This window comes from Palaemon carinicauda, chromosome 9 (genome assembly GCF_036898095.1).
Source record: "Palaemon carinicauda isolate YSFRI2023 chromosome 9, ASM3689809v2, whole genome shotgun sequence".
NCBI classification, from domain to species: Eukaryota; Metazoa; Arthropoda; class Malacostraca; order Decapoda; family Palaemonidae; genus Palaemon; species Palaemon carinicauda.
In genome coordinates, this window is record NC_090733.1 from 11,430,415 (window position 1) to 11,440,414 (window position 10,000).

Sequence of the window (10,000 nt, forward strand, 5' to 3'; positions counted from 1 at the left end):
CATAGTCCACAAATGCCATCAATAGTGGATCTCTATACTCTATGCATTACTGTAAAAAATGTCTCAAAATTAGAATTTGGTCAGTGCAACTTCTACCTTTTTGAAATCCTGCTTGTTTATCTTTCAGATTTTCATTTATCTTTCTCTCCAGTCTCTAGAATAATCCTACTACATATTTTCATTACAACTGACGTAAGTGTTATACCTCTGTAATTACTGTAATCAGTCAGGTCTCCCTTTTTTGCCATTTTCACCAACACTCCTAACTCCCATTCACCAAGTTTTGTCTCCTCATGCCACATTCTACAAAATACTCTTGTAAGTAATATGGGAGTCACTTCATTTTCGGCCTGTATCATCTTGGCAGTTAATCCATCGGATACAGGGTCTTTCCATTTCTTTCTCCCTCTCTTTTTTTTTTTTTTTTTTTTTTTTTTTAAGGATAGCTTCGACTTCAAACACACTGTGTTCATTTATGGGCACATCAAGGTTTTCATCATCTTCAGGTATATCAATCAAGTTATTCCCTTCATATCACGTATTACTAGCCTCACTAGAGTGTCCCATAAAATGTTGTCTTTATTCGTCTTCTGTTGTTATAAGAGATCCATCTCTCTATTTTGTGGGTATATCCGTCTTCTTTGCCGAAGATTTTATTAATAATTTTATGAACGATTATTACACCATAGCTCCTTCCGGAATTCATAGCTTTGTCAGCCTCATCTGCATTACTGTCTAAATATTCACTCATGTCATTCTTCCCTTCTCTTTTGACATCACTATCAATACTGGAATACGTAGCCTACTCTACCTTGTAATTTTCATTACTTTCTCGAAAGCTTTCAGCAATCAATTTTTGTCTTTGTCTCCTTTTTTGTAGTATCAAAAGCATCATATGATATCCATGGCTTTCTCCTTTTAATTGCAAGCCCCAAGACTTTGTTACCAACTGACTGATATATGTTCCTGATATCAAACCATTCTTTATTAATTATCTGCTCTTCGTTTCCTGAAGTCTCTAAGACTGCAAATCGGTTCCTTGATTAAATTGCAAATGTTTTTCTGTGCTCTAATTCCAAAATCTTAGTTGTATCAAACCTAGGTATTCTATCTACCTTTCTATTGGGTGCTTTCAGTTTGAATTTCAGTGTGGCAATGAGGAGATTACTACCGATATCTGCACCTCTATAGCTTCTTACAATTCTCGGAGTACTACTTCTCTTTTTATTAATGGCGGTATGATCTATTTGATTTTTGTAATTGCCATAAGACGAAGTCCCTGTATAATTGTAGATTTTCTTGTGCTGAAAAGGAGTACTTCCAATGACCAAATTCTTTGCTGAACAGAAACTTATAAAATCTGCTCCATTTTCATTTGCAACTTTGCTAATACCCTCGACACCTATCACACCCGCTATCCCTTGACTATTCCTTCAAACTTTAGCACTGAAGTCACCTATCAAAATTTTCATATCTCTCGAGGATCTCATCTATTACACTCTGCAGTTCTTCACAGTATTTATCTTTCCTTTCTTCAGTGGGATCATTTGTTGGTGCATATCAAGCGATAATATTCATATTTCAATATTTTGATTTAAACTTTGTTAATAGCAATCTACTATTTACAACTATCTACTCGGTTAATGCCTTTTCTGCTCTTGGTGTCATCATAATTTGTACCCGGTTTCATCCAACTCCATCTGATCTTCCTGCGTACACACACACAAACACACACACACACACACACACACATATATATATACAGTCGGCGCGAGAAGTGAAGTCGCTGCGACAGCGGCGACTTCACTTCTAGCGCTTTTTGACAGTACCCCATAAAACCTTCCCTAATAAGCTTAAAGTAAGGGCGCCTGTCTGGCAGCATCGTACTGCTTGGCATCATCACCCGTGAGTCCCCAGTACGCTTCAGTTGCTCTCAGCGGTTTGTCACGAGTGGATGTATGTTAATTTTGCTCCGCGCTTGGACCCCTTTGTTCGCTGCATCGTACTTTGTGTCTGTGTTTTTATTTTGTGTACGTTATGTCTAGGAGTGTTGTTGGGCCTCAAGAGATTGCTGCGATCATAGACCTTCATAAGGCAGGTATCAGCAACAAAGATATCGCTAAGCAGAAAGGGTTATCAGTGCGTACAGTTCAACGTTGGGTCAAGCGGTTCGAGGATTCTGGTGGCACGTGCGTCCCTGTCCCTGTTCCTAAGTCTGGACGCCCTCGTATAACCTCTCCGAGGACCCTGAAGGTGATACATCGCCAGTTGAAGGCTGATCCTTCATTATCAGCCCCAGAAATCAAAGCAAGGAACCCTAGGCTATTAGGTCACGTGTCTCTTAGAACAGTGCAACAGCGCATCCATGACGACCTGCTATTGCGTAGCTACAAGGCTCGCAAGAAACCCCTTCTCACAGATCGCCATAAGAGCCGTCGGCTTCAATTTGCCAAGAAATACAGTGCTTGGGATATAGAACAGTGGAAGAAGGTGCTATGGACTGACGAAGCCACGTTCTTTGTTACGGGGAGCGGTGCGAAACGTGTTTATCGTCCTCCCGGGTCAGACGCTCACCTCCCGCAATACACACAAAAGACGGTTAAGCATCCTCCGAGTCTCATGGTATGGGCCAGTTTTTCGTATGGTGGTGTTGGGGAGTTAGTGGTATTACCAAAAAATCAAATGATGAACCAGTATAATTATTATGAATTATTGAATGACGTTTTGGAAAGCAGTTTTGAGAAATCGGGGGCAGAGTTCTTTATGCACGACGGTGCTCCATGCCATAGTGCCCGTAGTGTTAAGAAGTGGTTGCAGGATTGTGCTATCCCTTACTTTGATGATTGGCCTGGTAACAGTCCTGATCTTAACCCTATTGAAAACCTCTGGGCCATCATCAAAGGTAAGTTAAAGAACATCCCTACGACATCCATCCCACAGTTGGAGGCGGCTATTCGTCAAGTGTGGGGGGAACTTCCCAAAGAAACCTTAGAGAAACTGGCTGCAAGCGTTCCTAGACGACTAAGAGAGGTGATTAAACGTCGGGGGAACGTAACCAAATATTAATTTTATATGTAAGTACCAGATTTCAACTTTTTTTAACTAATATAAAAAAAAATTGTTTTTTTTTTCAGCGGCGACTTCACTTCTCGCGCCAACTGTATATATATATATATATATATATATATATATATATATATATATATATATATATATATATATATATATATATATATATATATATATATATATATATATATATATATATATATATGTATGTGTGTGTGAATATATATATATATATATATATATATATATATATATATATATATATATATATATATATATGCATATTGCCTTTATTTAAAGTTTACATACCAGTTCCCTTTCAATGTGTTTCACTTGGGGCCAAGATATCAAAACTATATTTCATAAATTCATTTCCACTTGCTGTAACTTCCTAATCTGAATCATGGTTCTAACATTTTAGTCACCAATTATCCTTTTTTTTTTTTTTTTTTTTTTTTTTTAGTTTTTATAAACCGGGAGATCCTTAGCATCCCGGTATGTCTGGGACTGAGGACCATTCTGTCATCTTCTATTTCCATGTCTGGGTAAATCCATAGAAGATTCATTGGCTAGATACATAGAAGGATAGCCAGTTCCTTGTGATGTGCAGTGCCTATCTAACTAAGGAAAGTGACCCCTGCCAGTCCTTACTGATTCTAGTAAGATCAACGGCCAGTCATCAGGATTAAAAGCTGAAGACACAGTTTGTCCATCACCTAAAACCCAATCTGTCACCCTGCTACAAGTGACTACAACGAGCTTTAATGGGGCATTTCCTTCACATCCAAAGCTCTCATAATTCCAACAAGTTGCTCATCTGCTTATACGAGTATAACCGTTGGCAAACATGGATTGCTAAGATATACCGCCTAACCATAAGTATACATATATATATATATATATATATATATATATATATATATATATATATATATATATATATATATATATATATATATATATATATATATATATATATATATATATATATATATATATATATATATATATATATATATATATATATATATATATATATATATATATATATATTCACAGATAAGAGGCATGAACATAGCCCAGGAATGAGCTCTTACCCAGTTGAAGGAACCTGATTGTTACACGAACAGTCCATGGCAACCACTTCACTTTAGACAACGGGCTAAGAGCATCTTGTCCAGCAGTTACTTTCGGGTCTCTTTTGCACAAAAATTGTAAGCAGTAATCTCCCTAAATATCCAAGGATTACAGACCCTGGATACACTCACACTTTGAGAGTGAAACCTTGGTTGATTATTCTAAATTACCCTCTTTAATTTAGTCGATTTATTCATCCGTTTAAGTAAGTTGTTTCACGAAACTGCTTGTGCCCCAAAGACATCACTGAGGTGTTTGCATATATAGCAATCATCCACAGCTAGATCTGCTGGTTGAATAAATAGTAATCATGCAAAATTAGGTGTAGGCCTACTAATTGAATGTATAGTAATAGTCCAAAATTAGGTCTACTGGTTGCATATACTCTGCTCGCTCATTATCTAATGTCTGATGATTGTGAGGAATTCTGATATATTTTTTTTTTCTTTCAGAGGTAAATGCCTTCATTTATACTTTGTTACTTCAACATCTTATCCCTGACAATAATAGCGAAATTACGTGATAATTAAGTAATTTTATATGATGTTTTCTGTTATAAACGAAATTACGTTACATTATTATTATTATTATTATTATTATTATTATTATTATTATTATCATCCAACCTACAACCCTAGTTGGAAAAACAGGATGCTATAAGCCCAAAGATTCCAACAGGGAAAAAAAAAACCTAGGGAGGGATGGATATAAGGAAATAAATAAACTACATGCAATCAATGCTAAGACAGGGGTCACACTTCTGTATTTAAGGTCTGCGAATTGGTGCAATGCTGGAAAACAGCCGCATTTTTCAGTATCGCCATTCTACTCCCACTCATATATGGGCAGAATATCGTGGGAGGGTTGCTCAACCTGTCACGCCGCCCGGCGGCATAATCCTGAAGTCTGGATGGAAATAGACCCTCTCGGATATTAGAACCAATCAGACCGTGTTTTGGAGCAGTGACGTCGTAAGACTACGCCCTCTTTAGTGCTACCACTTATAAAGTTTTCTTAATTCTTACAAAAGCACCAATTTTGAAAATATTAATCTTATATAATACGTTATAATATTGGTAAATATATTAGTTATTATAGATGCATATAGAATATTGTATCAACTATGCTGTACCAGCTGGCATTTACGTTGGCGCTGATTATTATATAAAGGTACTTAGAGTCTGAGTACGCAAGGTATACGGCCCCATTGCTCAATGTAAACAAACTGCATGTGCTGTACTGCTGTTCTGAAACTTCTGTTGTTTTCGTCGTGTTGTGCTTGTACTTTAGTCAATATGGAGTGTACAAGAAATCCTGAGTTGCTAGATTTTAAAGGCAGTAGCTTCCATAATATTATTTTGCAGAAAAATCAAGATTTCATGCGCTTACGAACTAATGCTAAATCAAGGGAAGATTTCGACAAGTGGAGAGAAATATTCAACATCAAGAATTGTATGTGTTTCAACTCCTATAAACTGTACCCTGTTGGAGTGAAGAAATTATTTCGTCAAAAATTACTAAGCTATCACAGCAACAAATTCAAACACAAAGGTGTGAAGAAGACTGTTACTGGGTAAGTAGTATTTTTCCATGTAATTTTACTCATTCATATTTAAGAAGTCTAACCTAAAACCTAGTCTTAGGGTCTTAGGCCATACCTGAATAGGTTTACGCAAGGTAAGGGGATCCCTGTTGGGAAACCAGGTGGGTGGGGGGAAACAGAGATGACCAGAATTAGCCTAACACAAGGATATTCATGAAAATGACTGTATGGCTACCATACATACAAGCTCCTGTTGCTGAATAATCACTAGTTCTATGCAACGTCAAAACACCATACAAAGAAACAAATACATATGCGCTTACCCCCTACCGTACATGCAGCCCCCTGGCCAAAACCCTCTTTCATAACTTTGGATGATTGGAAAGCTGGGGGGGGGGGGAAGAGTAAAAGGGCCTTTGCTGATGTACAGCCCTGTTCAAGTGCAGGATTGTCACCAGTTTATCACTTTCATTTCATTTCTCATTTTCCCATCTAGCCATACTTTCATTTCAGCGCTGAATGATCTTATAGGTCCCAGCGCTTGGGCTATGCCCTAAATTCCATAATCCATCCATCCTACCGTACATACAAACCCCCTACCTTACATTCAAGGGAGCCTTTGTATATCAGCAGTGAGTTCCTCATGCATTAATTAAAAATGGACCTAAACTTTCCCCCCTAACCTAAACTACAAGCCGTGTCCTTACCTGCATACCTAACGGGGGGGGGGGGGGTCTAACTCCCCCCTGCGACCACCCTTACACTGCCGTATTTTAAGTTAGCTGTAATAACACATACAAGTGGCTGCTATCCTACATACACCCCCATACAAGCTGACCCCCTACTCTGCATACAAGGGGCTACAACCGTTCGGTGGTCTACACTACTTTACCTATGGACACAGCTAGCCTGTGCTATTGCTTGACTACCCAAGAAACAATACTTGTTAATGACACATTGAACCCAGCCTCTGCAGGGTGACATTACTTTTTCAACAATCATTTTTGGAACATCTGTTACTTGTACATTGGTACCTGTCTGGCTTAGGGTACTTCTTACTTTGGAATTACAGAAGGACACACAATCTTGATAAAGTTTTACCTACCAAAGTGCTGAAATATGACAATTTTTAGTTGTCCTCGGGCAGCCTATAATTTTGGTACTCAATCCACAAGAACTAAGGCATTAAAATTCTATAATTTTATGCTTACTGAAACTAGATTTGAGTGGAGCAGACCAGTGCACCCTCCCAATTGATTGCTAAAATAGGATAAATAGGGTATCAATATTGTCCCCAAGGATCTAAATTCCAAATTTGTGACACAATTTTAGGACAAATTGAGGAGAACCTAATGGTAGCCTATGCCATTTGGATGAATTTCTTTCAAGCTCCTAATATCCATCAGCCCTTCAGTCGCTAAAACAAAAATGGGTCTAATTAGTAATTAGGTGTAAAAGGAACTAGGCCTAGCTAGCCTGACCTATTTATAGGCTATTTAAACCTCTTAACCTGAGGGGCTCCTCCGCCCCCCCCCCCCCCCCCCCAATGAAAGGAGACACCTATAATGCCCTACCTTATCATAGTGGACAAGACCCCCTTTGAGGAAGTTGAACTGGTTGCTGGGTAAGCCAATTCCTTCTAAGCATGAACTCATGAACTCTTCCCCGATGCACAACTTTTTTTTCTTTTTCTTTTTTTTTCTTTTCTTTAGCATAATTGACATTCGATAAGTGCAGTTGTTAGTAAATATGTAAATTCTATTTTTAAGATTGCTCTTAGTGGTTTTTAGAGATGAACGCGGTTCTCTTTGCTTGCATATTTATTGAAACTTTGTGCCATAAAATGTGCAGCATTATTTATATATCTATAATATATATGCTAATTATATTTATTTATTTCATTCTCAGTTGTGAAGTTTTCGTCGATGCCACAATCAGGATCATTCATAAGCAATCCCTTAAAAGGGACAAGCTTATGGGGTCTTTTCCATGTTTTATTGAAATCCATGGGTGGCATAATCATCTTCTTGATTCTGCATATACTCTTAATCAACTGAGAGTAACATCAAGTACCCGAGATACATTCGAGAGATCCTTTGAGCTAGGTAAAATAACACTTTTCTTGAAATGCAGTCAAACTTAGTGTAATGTTCTTATATTAACCTGTTTCAAAGCTTTTGTAAAAAGAATTTTACCATAATAATTATCTAGTGGAATTAAACTCAGTTAGAAAACCTGTGTCACAAATTATACTGTTGTATGTAAAATTTTACATGGTAATTTTATATTGATTATACTGAACAAGTAACGTTAAGTCTGCTGATAATGTCACTATAGTGAATATAGGCCTTTATAGAAATGTAGAAATTATAGTCTGCTTGTGTTTATTGATGTATAATATTATCCCATAATTCATGTCCTTTTTTTCAGAAATTCTCACTACTGGCACACATGCAACAAATTAAGTACTGTACTTCCTAAGACATATGCTTAAGGCCCTTTTTTAAAATTTGTAGTGTTGATATATACATATGAAAGTAAATTAACTGCCTTTTACCATCTAAAACTTCAAATGGCATAACTAATGATTTATTTACATAATTAGCTACTTCAAAAAGATTTGCCTTGCATGCATTCATAAATTTTTGTGCTTTTAATTTCGGTATTACTCCCGAATAGACAACCAAAAGATGTTATTAATATACAATAAATAATATTCATGCTTGGGGACCTCAAAATGTGATTTCCTTGATCACTGGATCAGTGATTGCAGTGTATACTAGGACAATGCAGTAATGATGTTACTGTAGTTACTATTAATTTAAAAAGATAATCTTAGCCAAGTTTTGACTCTTTCAAAGGTGGCGGTAAAGCATGGAGATTTTTTATATGAAAATATGTATATTTAAATCTTGTTTTAATGAGCATATTTTCTTAACTTTCAGTTGAAAGAAAGGAAGAATGTGCAATAGCTTTTCGAGCTGGTACATTGTTACAAGGGCACCATAACCTCTGTAGTAAGGTTTATTTTTGTGTTGGAATGCGATTCTCAGCTAACACTAGAATATTTACAGGTATGTCAACAGCGATAGCTCACACACACCATCTTATGAAATTAGATTTGGTTGATGATTTGATAGGACAACCAAACAAATCTGTCAATCTATCTCTTACATCTGTGGAATACATGCGGACCCAATGGTTAAAAAAACAACATGGTGGATTGAACACGTTGTCTATGTTTAATGCTATCCACAAGTGTGCAGCTGATAACCCAGAAATACAGATTAAAGTTGAGCACAACGATGAACGATTCTGTGTGGTTTCGGTTAACTCCCTTCATGAAGAGGGTTCATGAACATCTAAGAGAAGCTTCGGAAGTTGTTTTTGTAGATGCCACAGGATCTGTAGACCAACCTTTTATTTGTGCAGGACCAGCCGGTGCTGTTCCTTTTGCTGTGTTGTTAACAACATGCCAAGATCAAGTAACATTGACCAGAGGTTTGTAGTTTACATGAATTATTTTATTCTTTATTTCATTTTTGCGTATGTTAACTTTTTCAGAGGCATGTTGGGAGAATTTTTATGACTAAATAGCATGCTTTCAAATACAAAGTCTATGCTCACTCACGAGACCCTGGGATTTTGGGAGGAGCCACTTATGACTAAATGTATTGCATATGGGTCTGCTCCATATTTTTATCCTAATACTGCACTCCACTCTAACTACTACAGGTATTCTACCACTTGATTCCTACCTTCACTCAGAACTCGTCTAACCTCTTGAAAGATCTTTTCCAATTGTTGACTTTGCTTTGATGGTATGGAAGTTCAGTACATACAATATATATTTTCCAAAGCAAAATTTTAATTTGTATTCCTCTTTAAGAGTGATACTACTTTCCTGTGCCAAGCACAGTCACCTCCAAGAATTTTGTTAGTGTACTTTTTTTCCTTACTCTTCTTTGGTGAACTAAATTAATAAAGTATTTGCATAATGTTTTACACTTATACAGTACAATATGTAAATGCATTTAGTAAGAAGGTGTTTGTGCCCAACTAGGCCATTGTATATTACAGATAATGCAAATAAGATGATTTTATTTATAATTCTGTTTGTTAACATCCATACCAGTAACAATATTTTCTATGAATTATATTAATTGTTGTCTTGTGCTTTGCAGGCTTTAGTATGATTAAGGAGATGCTAGGTGGATGTGCTTTATATGGCAGAGGAGCTCCAAAGTCATT

The 10,000-nt window shown here is 36.7% G+C and overlaps 1 pseudogene; it reads left to right on the plus strand.

The window, feature by feature from the left end:
- Window positions 1-5,490: 5,490 nt before the first annotated feature.
- LOC137646274 (uncharacterized) overlaps window positions 5,491-10,000 on the plus strand; it is a 6,668-nt pseudogene continuing 2,158 nt past the window's right edge.